This window comes from Phocoena sinus, chromosome 10 (genome assembly GCF_008692025.1).
Source record: "Phocoena sinus isolate mPhoSin1 chromosome 10, mPhoSin1.pri, whole genome shotgun sequence".
Taxonomy (NCBI): domain Eukaryota; kingdom Metazoa; phylum Chordata; class Mammalia; order Artiodactyla; family Phocoenidae; genus Phocoena; species Phocoena sinus.
The window spans coordinates 38,974,063-38,991,593 of record NC_045772.1 but is presented as its reverse complement, the minus strand read 5'-3'; positions in this window follow the sequence as shown (position 1 = coordinate 38,991,593).

Sequence of the window (17,531 nt, the reverse complement as noted above, 5' to 3'; positions counted from 1 at the left end):
CATGAGCTTTTTTAAAAATAAATTTATTATATATTTAAAAATTTTTGGCTGTGTTAGGTCTTCGTTGCTGCCCGCGGGCTTTCTCAAGTTGCGGCGAGCAGGTCTACTCTTCGTTGGGGTGCGCGGGCTTCTCATTGTGGTGGCTTCTCTTGCTGCGGAGCAAGGGCTCTAGGTGTGCAGGCTTCAGTAGTTGTTGCTCGCGGGCTCTAGAGCGCAGGCTCTAGTTGTGGCACACGGGCTCAGTTGCTCTGTGGCATGTGGGATCTTCCCGGGCCAGGGATCGTACCCGTGTCCTGCATTGGCAGGTGGATTCTTAACCACTGCACCACCAGGGAAGTCCCTTGCGCTTTTAAAGTATCTAAATGGTATGAAATTCTGACTAGTTAGGACAGAACAACTAGTATTTCTGGGAATGTATGTGGACTTCAGGGATTTTAGTAATTGAGTAATTTTTCTCCACGTTTGTGAAATAAACATACATAAAATAAAACTTTTTTTGAGTTCACTTAAAAAAGCAGTGTACATAGATTAAATTATCCAGATAATTGTTAATATAAAGTAGTTCGCTCCACAAGAGTCATAAGGAAGCAGTGATATTTCTGTAGCTCTTGCAGATGTTTATTGGAACTTAATGATCTTTTTATTCTCATACCCTTTTTTAAAATGAAGAAGTAGGTAATTAATACTCTGTCACATTTCCTGAGTTTTTAAATTATATAAAGTAGGGTGGTGATTTCAAGGGAAGAAAGGCAAGATATTTTTTATTAGCTATAGAAATAAAATTAGGCTGTGGAATGAGTTTTCTCTTTTTTTGTCCTTTAGTCTAATTTGTGGAACATTAACATCTACAGTATCTTATCTTTATTTTTCTCCTCTGATGGAAAGGTGACTATTAATGATTCATTTTTTGAGCATCAAGGTATATCATCCGAAGGTGACAATGTTCATGTATGGATATATAGGAAATCAGGCATTTCTTTACTGGCATTTGGTGTTCAGGGGAGAAGAATGCTGCCTACAGAGAACTTGGGGGTTCTGAGCACCCTGCTCCACTCTTGCAGGTGCTCAGTACAGATTCACTGAGTGAACAAAGAGGTGAAGTTCTCTAATAACAGGCAGACTTATTATATCAGGCCTTGCCATTCCATGGATGAAATCTTTCTGAAGGATGTCAACTTCCTTTTGCTTTCCTTCTCCAGTCCTGTTCCTAGGATCTCTGAGACTCAAATAAAGGATCAGCCACCATTCAAGATTTTTTATGTCAGTTCAACAAAGGGACGTAAAGGTCAATTTCAGGCTGCTCATATTCTACATAGAATATTCAGAGTTAATGACTGATAAATATATTTTTCTATATGTATATCTGTAGTAGAAAGAATATTTTTATATTTTACGGTCAGCAGCAGAATTTGTTTTTGGGTGAGGATAGACTCTCTTTAAGAATGTACCATAATAGCTACTTTGAGAAGGATAAGCGAAACTGTCCCCGACACTCCCTCCTCACCCTCTCCTCCTTCTTTCTCATGTGGGCTTGGCCAAGGTAGGATTGACTGAGGTCAGGAGGGAACAGTATTGCTTGCTTCGTATAGAATGGGAGAACTTTTGTGTTTCTGAAAGAAAATCAAGAGAGACAAGGAGAGAAACTCTTTAAGAGGGAGGAATATATGAGAAAGATTTAGACCAGCACTGTCCAATAAAACATAATGTGTCATACAGATATATAATTTAAAATTTCCTGTAGCAAGGTTTAGAAAGAAAAAGAAACAGGTGAAATTAATTTTAGTAATATATTTTACATTAACAGCCTGTCCCAATTTGGACTAGCCAAATTTCAAGAGTTCAGTGGCCACATGTGGCTAGTGGTTACTGTATTGGGCATCACAAATACAGTGACAAGAGCCCCAGCATCATTATAGTTCTGAGCGGTGGGAATGGATGAGGGTTCTTTTTTATTTTGCAAATTATTTATTTATTTATAACATCTTTATTAGAGTATATTTGCTTTACAATGGTGTGTTAGTTTCTGCTTTATAACAAAGTGAATCAGTTATACATATACATATGTCCCCATATCTCTTCCCTCTTGCGTCTCCCTCCCTCCCACCCTCCCTATCCCACCCCTCTAGGTGGTCACAAACCACCGAGCTGATATCCCTGTGCTATGTGGCTGCTTCCCACTAGCTATCTATTTTACGTTTGGTAGTGCCTATATGTCCATGTCACTCTCTCACATTGTCCCAGCTTACCCTTCCCCCTCCCCGTGTCCTCAAGTCCATTCTCTACGTCTGTGTCTTTATTCCTGTCCTGCCCCTAGGTTCTTCAGAACCATTTTTTTGTTTTTTAGATTCCACATATATGTGTTAGCATACAGTATTTGTTTTTCTTTTTCTGACTTACTTCACTCTGTATGACAGACTCTAGGTCCATCCACCTCACTACAAATAACTCAATTTCATTTCTTTTTATGGCTGAGTAATATTCAATTGTATATATGTGCCACATCTTCTTTATCCATTCATCTGTTGATGGACATTTAGGTTGCTTCCATGTCCTGGCTATTGTAAATAGTGCTGCAGTGAACATTGTGGTACATGACTCTTTCTTAATTATGATTTTCTCAGTGTATATGCCCATTAGTGGGATTGCTGGGTCGTATGGTAGTTCTATTTTTAGTTTTTTAAGGAACCTCCATACTGTTCTCCATAGTGGCTGTATCAATTTACATTCCAATCAACAGTGCAAGAGGGTTCCCTTTTCTCCACACCCTGTTTGAGGGTTCTTAAAGTAAAAATTTTAATTCATTTTCTGTGTTATGCCAAGATGCAACCCCCTCTCCATCATCCCTGTATCTTCAGTAAAATTCTATTATTGTGTATAGAATTTTTTTTGTGAAATTTATTTTTATCTGTATTGGCAGGAATACTATTAAGTATTCACCCAAGCCAGGGGCATAATGTGTCTCCCTCATTTCCAGAAGCCTAATAAAGCCAAGTCTCATTCATTCTACAGCCTTAACATCTCCTATATTCCTCTCCTCCTTTCTGTCTCCACTTTGCTTTGTTTACACTGTACACTAAAAAGAACAGGGGCTGTGTTCCACATTTGGGTTACACAAAGCAGAGAACATAAAATAGCCGTCAGGAGACAGATGTGAGTGAGATGAGAACCCAACAGAAAAGGCAAATCAGAGAAGGCTTGGAGATATGGCAGGAGGGCAGAACAGGGGGTTGCCAGTCTGCATTGGATGGGAACTTGACTCATTTTTATTCAAGTATTAAAATTGAATTTGGAGAACTTGGGACCATTCAAGAAACTAGTAATTTTTATGGGCAGGCATAGGTGTGAGATCTGGGAAAGGCTACCTAGGATGAATTAACATAGTATAACATAACATAACATAACATAACATAACATAACGTAACGTAACGTAACGTAACGTAACGTAACATAACATAACAACATAACATAACATAACATAACATAACATAACATAACATATTCTATCTTACGAAAATAATTTGTTGACCTGAACTACAGTACAGGTCAACAGTATACTACAGTTTTGGGTTTGGGTACAAACCTAGCATGAATTGACATAACATTATTCATAGTATTTGTTTTCACATTTAGGGTGACTATTCATACATTTTGTAGCAGGAATATTAGTATATATAATAATGGGGTGCTCCCTCAGACCCCACAATGGGGTGTGACATAATATAAGATATATACACTCTATTGAAGTCCCCAAATTTTAGAATTCCAAATTCCAGCTGGCCTCTTGAGTTTCCAGTAAGGGACTGTGGACCTGAATTTGGATTGGAGGTAGGGTGTGGGTGGAGAGAGGAGGAATGGGAAAAGCTTTCCTAAAACACTTTACACCACAGCCCAGAGGTCAGTGCTTGACTTGTCAGCTCTCTGCTGATAGACACACCCCTTCTCCCCTGGTGACAGCAAATGTTCTCTCTCTTTCCCTTACCAGCCTTCATATCTTTCATTCCTTGTTGTTTGTCCTCTACCTCCTGAAGTCCTATAGGGTTGTGTATAGTTCTCCACATAAAATTCTAGGATTGTTAGGTAGTTGGGAGAAACTCTTAAGTCTCAAAGTAAAAGATGCTGTTAATCAGAACTTCACCTCAGAGTTTTATTTGGAGCAAAAGAAGAGATTGTTTGACTCACGTTGGTTATGTTTAACTGAGTGTGTTGCTTGATCTTGAAGCGTGTAGAAGGCAGAACATGGGCAGTAAATATGTGCTTCACGTTACACATCAGTTACTATTTTATATATTAGCATAGTGATTCTGATCCTATTGGAAGAGTAACAGCTCATGGAGTATGCTATTCAGGTATACCATCTAAATCTAGAGATTCTTTCATCTAAGAGAGTTAACGGTACTCTAGAAGGGGCTGATTTATGTGTTTTTAAAAAAACTTTATTGAAGTACAGTTGATTTACAATGTTGTGTTAATTTCTGCTGTACAGCAAAGTGATTCAGTTATATATATATATGTGTGCGTATATATATATATACGCACACACATATATATATACACACGCACATATATATATGCATTCTTTTTCATATTCTTTTCCATTATGTTTTATCACAGGATCTTGAATATAGTTCCCTGTGCTATACAGTAGGACCTTATTGTTTATCCATTCTATATATAATAGCTTGCATCTGTTAATCCCAAACTCTAAATCCATTCCTCCCCCACCCCCTCTGCCCCTTGGCAACCAAACGTCTGTTCTCTATGTCTGTGAGTCTGTTTCTGTTTCGTAGATAAGTTCATTTGTGTCATAGTTTAGATTCCACATATAAGTGATTAGATGGGGCTAATACATACTCAGGGAATAACTTCCATGGCCAGAGAGATGTGTATATCTCTTCTGTGTATTCAGAGGCATCCACAATGTTCTGATATTTTGTATCTTTCTTTATATAATGTCTGATGCAAACTATAGAAAGGAGTTTGCTCTCTCTCAGATAGAGTCCTGCATGGCCAGAAGTCTTTGTTCCCCACAAATCTCTCCAGATTATTTTTTTCTGTTTATCTTACTGAGCCAGACTTTCAAGAATTATATCTCTCCTCTATGTAATACTCATTTTGAAAATGCTTCTCTTTCTATGCAGCTCTGACAGAATAATGTGTTCCTTGCTGAACAGAATGCAGAGTAATTTCTTATCCAATAAAAATGAAAAAATGAAGCTGTTCAAAAGAAACTTCCAAATTGCCCTGCAAAGGGAACTCCAGAGAGACACTCCAGCAAGCTGGGAGATCAAAGGGTAACATTCAGGACTCATCCATTTGCATTTATCTTTCATCTGGGCAGCGAGTGATGTGCCAGTCGTTAGCCTTTTGCTGTTTCTAAGGCAGCAAACAAATATTACAGTTACTGGAGAAAAGACCTGAAGCCTTGTGGTTGATAAAAGAAAACTCAAAAGTAGGCCTTAAGTTCACAGACATCCACTGTGATTGGTTTTCAGTCAGAGACCATACAGAGCAGTAATTATTGGCCTATGTTGAGTCATGATCATCACAGAAGAGTAAGGACCCTTTCCCCAGAAAGATGCATGCACAAACAACTTTATATAATTTAGGTGTAAGCGTATGGATTGGTTCTGTGTCTGTACCCCAAAGTCTAGAAAGGGAAAAGCATAGAAAGCAAGTATAAATATATGTTCTTATTTTTTTTTAAACTTTTAAAATCTATTTCTGGAAAATAATGCTTTGTTTGTATCTGTATCTTGAAATTACTAAGAAAAGGTAACGTTCAGTTATTTAATTCTGGAATTGTATGTGGCTGAAATAATAGATAGTAGGAATCAATAAGATTAATTTCAAAATCCTGACAGGACAAACCATCTTGAGATTTTTCCAAGGTCTAAAATGTCAGTTTATCTGTAGACACTAAATGAAGAATTCTATCCAAAAAGACTCTGTGGGAGTAGAGCCACCTTATTCATACCTGAATTATTATTATTGGACCTTTAAATATTCTGCAGCATGGACTTGGACCTTTACATATTCACTGTCGCCTTTAGATGGGCTTTTTGTGGATTGTAAGTGCTCCAGTGGAGGGAATAATGGGGATGAGAGGTAGGGGAAGCAGTTAACCAGTTGGTAATATCACTGTGAATGGCTCTTCAACTTAAAAGACATTAAAGAATTATTGTTAACTAAAGAGCATCTTGAATTCAGTGCCTTATAGAGTCCAACAATACTATCTAAATGTTAACTTTCTAGGGCCTTGAAATTCATTTTATGGGTACTTTTCATAGCTATTATCATATTTTATTCTCTTTACAACCATGTATTGTAATTATTATTACCATTCTTATATTTTGGATGAGGAAATGAAGGTCAGAGTGGTCAGATAACTTGCCCCCAAATCCTAGTTGTGATAGATCTGGGGCTTCAATCCAAGTTTCTGATTTGCTTCCTTTTGACTCCATCAAGAACAATACATTCCACGTCAGAGTCACCTGGCACTGACAAGTGTTGGTCTGGTTATCACTATCAGTGAGAATTTGTAAAATGAGACTGATTTCTTCTAGGGCAGGAAGAACCAGGGTCACATGAGTGTGCTAGGCTCCTTGTTGTAGAGGAGCATGGAACGGTGGGGCATGGTAGATAGAGAATAATGGCTCTTGGGGTTTGGGAGTTTGGTAGCAAAGAACATAGAAAATAGAATCCTTACTTCTCATTTCTCTCAGCCTACTCCAACATAGCAGAGTTTGGTAATGAAGTGAAAGATGTCTTTAGGAATGAGAAAAATAAAATAAAATAAAAAGCAGAGGTCCAATCAACCTTGTGCTTCATTCTTTGCTAAGGAAGATGCTAAGAAGATTTTCCCTCCCAAATTCCAGTTTGAAGCTGAAAGGTCAGAGGTACTAGAACAGATAATGACCAAGGCACAGTATGTTCTAAACCTAATGACAAAGTAGATGCAAATAAATAGCTGGAACTGGAGGGCACTCATCCAAGGGTCCTGAAGGAACTCAAGAGTAAAATAGTCTGTGGGTCTAAGACAATTTATAGTCATAGATGACCCTTGAGTGTTCCTAGAGTTTGAGGACAGGTAACAAATCTAGTTCCCTGTTACAAAAAATTCAACTTTTGTCACTGATTTGTTTTTATTTCTACTTTAAGAAATCAATTCACAGGGCTTCCCTGGTGGCGCAGTGGTTGAGAGTCCTCCTGCCGATGCAGGGTACACGGGTTCGTGCCCCGGTCCGGGAAGATCCCACATGCCGCGGAGCGGCTGGACCCGTGAGCCATGGCCGCTGAGCCTGCGCGTCTAGAACCTGTGTTCCACAACGGGAGAGGCCACAGCAGTGAGAGGCCTGCGTACCGCAAAAAAAAAAAAAAATCAATTCACAAATGTTCATTGAGTATCTACTGTTAGACATTATGACATGATTATGTTTTTGACTTTTCAAGTTGATTTTACTAGATTTCCAGAAAGCTCAACCAATACCCAGAGGTTCCACAAGAATCCTTATAAACCTAGCAGCCTGCCTATTCAGGACTTTAGTCTATTATAAGTTAAACACCACTAGTTTAAGAAAATAAAATCACAGACCAATACCCAAAACCCATAACATAGTTGACGAACAAAATTAGTTTCTTCTTTCAGGTAATTTAAGAGATGATGTTTTATGTACTTATTCTAAATAGGAATGATAGTTTTTGAATGAGGATTACAGGAAAGTGTATGTTTATTTCTTTTCTGTCCTGCCAAACTAGAAATGGTTCTCTAGAAATTTTATAGAAGCATGGAATGGCTTTGAATTGAAACTTTTAAGTTCTTTTATTTCACTCCTTTCAGTCAACCTGAAAAACTATCAGAATCAGAGAAAGAATTTTGATAGAGTCTTTGGGAGATATTCCCCCAAAGAAAAGCAGTATGTAGGTGAAAAGGTACTTTAGCTGATGGTTGTAAAAATGCAACAATTAAGGCTATATAGTTTTGCAACTATAGAAGTTGCAAACTTTTTTTCTCCTTAAATAGCACTTTTTTTTTTCTCCTTAAATCCTTGTAAGAGACAGTTGGATTTCTGCTCCCTGCTCTATCTTTCCATGGCTCTTTTTTTTTTTTTGCGGTACGCGGGCCTCTCACTGTTGTGGCCTCTCCCGTTGTGGAGCACAGGCTCCGGACGCGCAGGTTCAGCGGCCATGGCTCACGGGCCCAGCCAGTCCGCGGCAGGTGGGATCTTCCCGGACCGGGGCACGAACCCGTGTACCCTGCAACTGCAGGCGGACTCTCAACCACTGCACCACCAGGGAAGCCCTCCATGACTCTTAAATGCCAAGGGAAGACAGAGGACCTATGGGGGCGAAGAGGGAAGAAAAGAAAGAGTCGCACTTGGGTATTCTTAATATTAGTTGAATTACAGCCCCCTGACTGTTGCTGGGACTAGGATAATAATAGTCATAACGAGTCTTCAACATATTTGTATATCTTTTAATTTTGGACCACGTAGTGTGATTGTACTTTCCTAGAAAACTCCATGTAATGGTGGATCATTTAGTAATAAGACTCCATTCTATTTCGTCTTTTTCGTTATATATATGACCTAGCTCAAGAAGTGAGTTTGTCTATTTTTCTCTCAGTTCTTTTTCTCATTGGTATTCTTTCTTCCTCCTTTTATTGTAAAGAGAAGGAAGTTAGACTTTAAGGGATTAGAGGAGGGCTTGTTTGACCTTCCTAAATCGTATTCATTCTCAGAGACTTGTATTTTATAGATGGGAAATAAGGTTTTTCTTATAGCTACCCATAAATTAATGCTGGCCTTTGAGTGAGAAATTAATATGCTCCTCAGAAATTTCTGCTACTTATCTGGCAATTTTTCTCACATGGAATAAGGATTCACCGTTACGTCTAAATGTAACATGAAGATGGAGTTTATGAATGTGCTCTTCATTGGAACTACTGTCAAAATTATGGAGGGTCAACAGTTGTTTTTTTATGCTCTCTGAAATATCGGTTGAGCTGAATAGTGTTCTAAAACAGGCTTTCATTCACATTTGTATCTCCAGACTCTACCTAAAAAGTGCTCAATAAACAAACATCTTGAGCATCTATTAAATTCTGTGACATGGTGATGTTTAGGAAAATAGGCTCTGGATATAGAACTATGTTGCCATTGTGGTTCCACTGTTCTTAACCTCTTTGTATCAGTTTTTTATCTGTGAAAGAAAATAATAGTGCCTTCCTTACAGAGGTGTAAGAGTTAAGGAACACACTGTACAATATCAGGCTAGTTTGGGGATTGTTTGTGTTCAGATCCATTCCTTGCCCTTCCCCAGCAATACTTTGTGTCGAGGGGCTGACTCCTCTGAGCTGCATTTCCTCAGGCTCCCGTGTCAACAGACTTCTGGCTGGTGAAAAATTGAGGGGGCAGAAAAAAGGGAGGCGTCAGGGCATTTCCCCCCTCCCTCTCTACTCCAGGGATATTCTTGGGCAACAACTAGATCTTCTTCACGGTACCAGCTCCTGCTGGACAGACCCACCTGGCTTCCTACTTCCTTCAGGTGTCCCCAGCCTCTGGGCTCCCTCCTCCTTTTGTCTCTCTATCCTGTGGGTTACAGTGGCTTCCCACCGCTGCTGCTCTCTGGCTTACCTCACTCTTCCCTGTTTGGGTCTCAGTTCCTCCAGTCACTTGTACAACCAATTCCCTAAATTAATTTCTCTGTTGTAAATTCTTAACACTGTTTCTGCTTTTCTGGTAGGTTCTTTATTGATGCATGTATATAAAATATTTAGTCTAGTGCCTGGGCAATAGTATGTTCTCCTTATATGGTAGGTATAAACCAGTATAAACCAAGTAGAAATTAGTAGATGTGTAAGCATTTTAAGTATAAGGAAAAAACCCACAGCGTCCTTATCCATAATTCCAAAATCTATAAAATCTCTGAGAACTTGAGTGTTTCAAAAATAAGTTTGTGGCAAATAAGTTTGATTGCAAATTCTGACTTGAACTGACATGAATTATTTATTTATCCTACTTAGGGTGATTTTATTTATGTTTTATTGCATAAAATAGATGTGCTTGATCTCAGAAGACTGATCAGGCTCCACTGGGAATGTTATGTAATAAATGGTATGTGCATATATTCTCTGTATACACTCCCCAAAATTCTGAATTCAGAAATTCATTGGACCCAAGGGTTTGGAACAGGGGATTGTATGGCTGTATTGGATTTCAGAAAAAGAAAAAGTTGAAATGGCTTTGAAGAATGGGAGAGAGAGGAGATGGGGAATTCTGAGTAAAAAGGCAGTTATAAAGAAAAGAGTGGAAAAAAAGGAAAAATGAGGTGAATGTGAAAAATAGTAAGTAGGAGGAGGAAAAAAGAATAAGTAGGATACAAATTATAAAAAGAATCTTCAAATGTTGGATTTTATTGTTAAGAAATAGAGAACCCTTGAAGAGTTTTGAGCAGAAGAGTAACTTAAATAGCATTATGCTTAAAGGAACATTAAAATAGGTAGGTTGGCATAAAGAAAAAACCTTTTGGAAACGGAGATACATTTAACAGGCAACTTTAATAGGATGAGTAAGTGCAATTGAAGTGAGGTAGTGGCGTGCCAAACAAAGTACAAATACAGAATCTACAGGACTTGATAATTAACTGGATATGGAGGAAGAGAAAGTGTGATGGTTATTTTTATGTGTCAATTTGACTGGGCTAAGGGATGCCCAGATAGCTGGTAAAACATTATTTCTGTGAGGATTATTTCCAGAAGAGGTTAGTATTTGAATCAGTAGACTGAGCATAGAAGATTGCCCTCGCCAATCCATTGAAGATCGGCTAGAACAAAAAGACCAAGGAAGGGCAAATCTGCTCTCTGCTTGACCTAGAACATCCATCTTCTCCTGCCCTTGGACATTTGCGCTCCTGATCCTTAGGCCTTCAGACTTGGGCTAGGACTTACCTGCTGTCTTGTTTCTCAGACCTTTGGGTTTGAATTGACTACACCACTGACTTTCCTGGCTCTCCAGTTTACAGACGGCAGATTGTGGACTTTTCAGTCTCTATAATTGATCTCTTTCTTTATACCTTTATATATCCTATTGGTTCTGTTTCTCTGGAGAATCTTGACTACTACAGAAGGGTATCTAGAATAATTAAGTTCTTGCCTGGGCAATTGAAAGAATAGTGCTGCCATTAGCAGATGTACGCCAGGCAGGAGGAGGAGCAAGTTTGTGTGGAAGACAGTATGTTTAAGTCATGACATACTGAGAGACTCAAATATTAAAGCCATCTGGAAATGATAGAATGTTTATGAAGATGGAAAGTAAATATCAATTTTGCTAGATTCATTTATGGATTCGTGAGATTTTGAGAAAAGCAATTTCGAGTATGTTCTTCATTTGAAATTAACATGTAGAAATCTGACTGCAGAACTGATGGATTTGCTTTCGTAAAGCTCTTCAAAACAAAAGCCTTGCCAATGCAAGAATTTAAATAAATATACTTTAAGTAAAACTAGAAATTTCTATTCTTATATTAGCTATTCATTTCCCCAGCAACTATGCCACAGTTCCAGAATTACAAATTCAATGAACACATAATTATGAAAAAATTCCAAAGTGATTTTCATGGTTTTTACTTCTTGTGAATTTGGAATTACCATTTTAAGATGATATGAAAATTCTTATTCTTCAAAAGTAGTTTACAAAGTGGACATTTATCTCCTTTTTTTGTGAAATGTCATTACAAAACCACAATCATATTTCATCATTGCTCAAGTACCACTGAAACTGCAGTGTCATAGAAACAGATGCACTTCTCTAATTATAGAGAAAGTGCCTTGCTTAAAGGCAAGCAGTCTTCAAATTTACAACTAGCTCCTTTTCATTAAGTGGGTCTCCTTGTGGCTGGAGTGGTATTAACTGTGGTAAGTGTACACAAAGACACCTGTATGAGTTTGCTAGAGCTGCCATAGCAAAATACCACAGATGGAGTGGCCTAAACAATAGAAATTTATTGTCTCACAGTTTTGGAGGCTAGAAGTCCAAATCAAGGTGTAAGCAGGGTTGGTTCCACTTGAGGTCTGTGAGGGAAGGATTTGTTCCAGACCTCTCTCCATGGCTTGTAGATGGCCATCTAATGCATGTCTGTCTGTGTCCGAATTTCCCCTTTTATAAGGACATCAGTCATATTGGACTAGAGCATACTCTTTTGATCTCATTTTAATTTGATTACCTCTTAAAAACCCTATCTCCAAATAAGGTCACATTTTGAGGTACTGAGGGTTAAGGGTCCAGCATGTCTTTGTTTGGGGACACAATTCAATCCATAGCAACACCTCCTCATAAGTAAGGTATGTTCCTATGACTCAAGTGCCCCTAGGTCCCACTTTAATATAGAGAAAGACTATGGAGTTTCTTGAGAACTAGGTAGAAAGCTAGCTAGCAGCAAAGCAGATGTAAGGATCTCCTGGTTGGTCAGCTGTCACAGCTCTTTCAAGGAGGAAAATTAATAATAATTGAAAGATTAATATTTGCTCACCGAGTCCTCTTTACTTTTAGAATGAAGATATTATCTCCAAGAACTTAGACCCTGGATACAACATAATTGTCTGCCTATGAGTAAAAGCAATAACTTTGCTATGAAAAAATTTTTGAGAGGTTATTTTATTTTATTTAAGGCATTTGTCTTAATTAACATTTATTTACTTAATTATAAGTTTCTGCTGACAGGACTTTGTCTTGTGTTTGACATGTAGTAAGTTTGTCAAATGAATAAATAAACTAATGAACAAATGACATTATTATATAACATTGGATTATCATTTGGGGAGAAGAATAAGGAAGAGGAAATAAAAAAATGGAATAATAGAATGCCCTGTAAATAGAATTAAAATGAAATCATAGAACATTATAACCTAGAGACTTTGAAGATCCTTGTAAGAGAAAAGTTTAGTTCCTCCTTTTACAATGGAGAATTGAGGGTCAAAGATGTCAATGTTTCTGAGATCATAGGACCAAGTTAGTAATGTGGTGTAGTGGAAGAGCAGGCGTTCTGAAATCAGAGTTTTTGTTGTTGCTGTTTTTTTAAACAGTAATCATTAATTCTGCAGATCTGTAGGTCAACTGAGGATTGGCTGCTCTCAGCTGGACTTGGTTGGTGGCTCTGTTGAGATTGTCTGGCCTCTGCTCACATATCTGGAAATCAGCTGAGCTAGGCTATGCCTGACTTTGATTTGAATTTGCTCACTGTGTCTCTCATTTTTCTCCTGGCAAACTTGGGTATGTTCTCATGGCAATGACAGAGGAGCAGGAGAGCAAGCCCAACTGTGCAAGCTCTTTCAAGCTTTTGGTTATGTCATGTTGCTTATATTCCATTGGTGAAGTCAAAGGACTGAGCCCAAGGTGAAGTGGTGGGGTATATTCCCCCTCTTCAGTGAAAGGAGCTGTGAAGTTACATGGCAAAGGCCGTGGATATGGAGGGGCAGATTATGAAGAATTGGGGCTTTAAACTACTGCAAGTGATGAATGTTGGGGAGTGCGAGATAGAGGGTGGGAGTTTGTGACTTTTTTTTCCCAAGAATAAGGTACATGCGATCTTGACTTTACTGCATTGCTTTGAGAAATCTGGCTGTCCTCAGTTTCTTTATCTGTGAGCAGGGATTAACGATATCTGTATTACTGGATAATTGTGAACAATAAAGAGGGAGCACTTCTAAAACATTTGTTATGCAGTATATTTTGAACTTATGTTAGGTCTCTTCCCTCTTTTTCAGAGCAATTTCAGGGTGTACATCCCTAAAAACCAAGAAGGCCATTATAAAGCAAAAAGCAAATAAACACATAATATACTAATGTATGTTAGTGCATAACGTAGAAGAGGAACAAAATAAGGGAAAATTTTCTTGGCCCGAAGAGGATATTCAATGAGGATTAATGGAGGGGACTGGAGAGGGTATTCCAAGGGTAGGGGGGATGAAACAAAATGTGGGGTGATGTCAAAGTGAACACATTTAGAAGATCGTCTCATTACAGTGTTTTCCCCCATGTGGGAGACTAGAGAAAGAGGCCTGTCCCACGTGGGTCCTTAAAAAATTTTGAAAAATATCTCTTCTCTCACTTCCATCTGGTCCCTCCCTTTTCCTCTCCCAGGACTTTTTAGAAATTTGTAAAAATGGAGAGAGGGCCCAAGGAGGCTGGACTTAGATGTGGTTTGCTTCTCTCCTGTCTTCTGATCTTTTCTCACTGCTTTTTCTAATCCTTGCTAAGAATGGATGTGGCATTTTTTTTTTTTATTCATAAAGCCATTATTGATGGCCAGCTCTGTGCAAGGCACTGTGTCTGACGCCGAGTAGAGTTCGTGGAGTAGTGGTGGTGGGATGTGTTTACAGAGACATATGCAAAGTGTTTCTGCTATCAGGGAGCTGCATATTCTCCATTTGCCTCCACCCCCGATAATCTCCACTCTTTTCTCCCTGCACTGTGTCTCAGGCTGGCCTCTGTTGCCTTCTGGCTTCCATTGGAGTTCAGTCAGTGAACCACCAGCAGGAGGTTACAGACTGGTAGATGAGAGTTTGGTTCCTGCCCTGCAGTCTTGACAATTGGCATTGCCTACACTCCTAAAAGTCATGGCTCCTGTACACTTTCCTAGAGCTACGGATCCAGCTTCCCCTGAGTTCTGGTAACTGCTCCTTCTTACCCCTTTAGCCTAAGCTGGTAATAGCTTTTCAGTGTTACTAGTCCTTAGATGCTTCATCAGTACTTGGTGGTTTCCCTTAATCCACCCACACCTCTGTAGATACCCCTTCACTAAACCTTCTTCAATCACTTCTTCTGATTATGCCATCTGTGTTCCCTCAGGACCCTCACTGATACACCTTCCCACTGTAAGATCAATATGGGAATTGAGAGACAGGTGGTGCTAATGTGCTTTCTTTCCAAAAGGAAGCTTTGCTGGATTAGTGATACCCTATTTTTTAAATATATATTTCATACATTTGCCTTTTTGCTTGGAAAATGCTTTCATCAGGGCTATTTGTCTTCTCTGAGATACTGAGGACAGCATGTACTGTGTGGTATAGTGGCTTTTTCCCTCCCTTCCTTTACCTTTCCTTCCTTCCTTCCACCCTCCCTCTCCCACTTTTTCTTCTTTCTTTCTTTCTTTCTGTTTACTTGCTATGTGTAGGAAGACAAGAGAGACAATATTTGAAATCTAAGCAATGTTTGCACAAAACTATAGAGCTGGTGTTTTAAGGAAAGAGGATAGCACTAAAACCAGACAATTTGGTCCCCATTTTACATTAGGAAAATTTTAAATGCTGGTGTTTCTATTTATGCATTATACTTTCTCATGACATACTTCCAACTAAATACCTCACTCTCAATAACCTCCCTGCCCCCTTGCAGTCTGTTGCCAAATTTTATGTATATTACTTCTACAATATCTCAAGAATTGATTTCTTTGTTTCTATTTCTATTACACATTCTTCTTAAAATCTTATTCTATGGGGCATTTGAAATAGACCTGAGTGTATAATGGCTTGATTTAATTTTTTCTCCATGGCCAAACTCAACTTAGCTCATGAACCCCATGTACAATTTTGGCAGAAACTCATTCTTGTTAATTCAAGGTTAACACAGTTATGCCATATATTCCTGAATGGAGTATCAGACAACAGCCTCCCCCAGGGTCTGGATTCTGCCTACTTTGTTTCCTGTCTCATCCTCTGATGTTCAGTCACTGTTAACATGGGGCCAGGCTGAACCACCTGCAGTTCCTCAGTGTATTTAATGCTTTTTCCTACCTCTGTTTTCAAATGTGTAGTTCTTTTAGCTGGGTAAACCATGTTCTCCTTTCTCTCCTGTCACCTTCTTCACTTCAAGTGAGTGAATAAATGTCTAGTCTCTTTACTTGACCTCTCTTTCAAAAAATTCAATAAGGACCTAGCTTACCAAAGTCCTATGGAAGTAAAGTTTTTCCCATTACAAAGATAGGGAAACTGATGCTCGGAGATATGCCCAGCATCATAAAATTGAAAAATATATGAGTTGTGCAGGTGGAATTGAAAATTCCTGTTTCTGACTCTAAGTTTTGTGTCTCACTTTCTGCTTACCATAACCTATTTATTCGTGTAGCACGTATTTGTGGAACTCCTAATATGTATCAATCACTGGGATACAGAGATTGTTTAAAAATCCTCGCAGATCACTGGAAATGGTGTGTAAGTGGAGAGATAAGCACAACACCAATTGGAGAAGAATTAATGGCAGTAGAGTTAGAGGCACAGAAAAGTAAATGTGCCATCCTCTGGGAAGATGTGAGAATACCCTCAGAGAGCTAACATTTAAGTGAGTCTTTATTTTTTAAAAAAATATTTATTTATTTTTATATATTTGGCTGCGCTGGGTCTTAGTTGTGGCACACAGGACCTTTGTTGCAGCATGTGGGATCTTCACTGCGGCATGCGGGATCTTTATGTGGTATCTTTAGTTGTGGCATGCGGGATCTAGTTCCCTGACCAGGGATTGAATCCAGAACCCCGCATTGGGAGCGCAGAGTCTTAGCCACTGGACCACCAGGGAAGTCCCTAAGTTAGTCTTTAAATATAAGTAAGACTTTCCTAAGCAGAATGAAATTCAGGCAGTGGTAACTTTTTTTAATTCAAAATTATGGTAGTTTGTTTATTATACATTTTTTTACATTGACTTAGATTTTTAAAAGTATTACTTAAAATATTTGTCTTGATTTTTGAGTGTTTTTGGTGCCCCTTTAAACTCTGTGTTTGAAGCAACTGCCTTGCTCTTCTCACCCTGGTCCTTTTCCTGTAACAGTCATGGAGTTGGAAAAGGTATACTTTTCCAGTGAAAGATGACAATTTAGGCTTTGTAGAGTGAAGGGTGTGAGTTGGTGTCAGCGGTGGGGAGGTGGAGACTGTCCAAAGATATGGCTACTGCTGGATTGTGACGTGGCTAACAGGCTAGAAATTTTGGTTTTGATTTTTTAAATGAGTTTTTGGATGTCTTTTTTAAAGATTAAGAGTGGTAAAATCAGATTTAATTTTTGGAAGATCTCTTTATAGAGAATTCAGTGGAGGAGGCAAGACTTGAACGTGGCAAAAAATTAACAGTTGGTTTCATCAAACAAGATAAATATTAAAAGTCTAAATAAAAGCAGTAATGATAGATATGGTATTGGAAGTAATGTGATCTTATATTTTTAATTAAAAGTTTCTCTTACTAGGGCTTCCCTGGTGGCGCAGTGATTAGGAGTCCGCCTGCCGATGCAGGGGACGCAGGTTCGTGCCCCGGTCCGGGAAGATCCCACATGCCGCGGAGCGGCTGGGCCCGTGAGCCATGGCCGCTGAGCCTGCGCGTCCGGAGCCTGTGCTCCGCAACGGGAGAGGCCACAACAGTGAGAGGCCCTCGTACCGAAAAAAAAAAAAAAAAAAAAAAAAAAAAAAGTTTCTCTTACTAATTATATAATTAATTTTTTTCTTCAAGGCATGCTCTTGTCCAAGATTTTTAAAAGAAAAATCATCTTATTTTCCG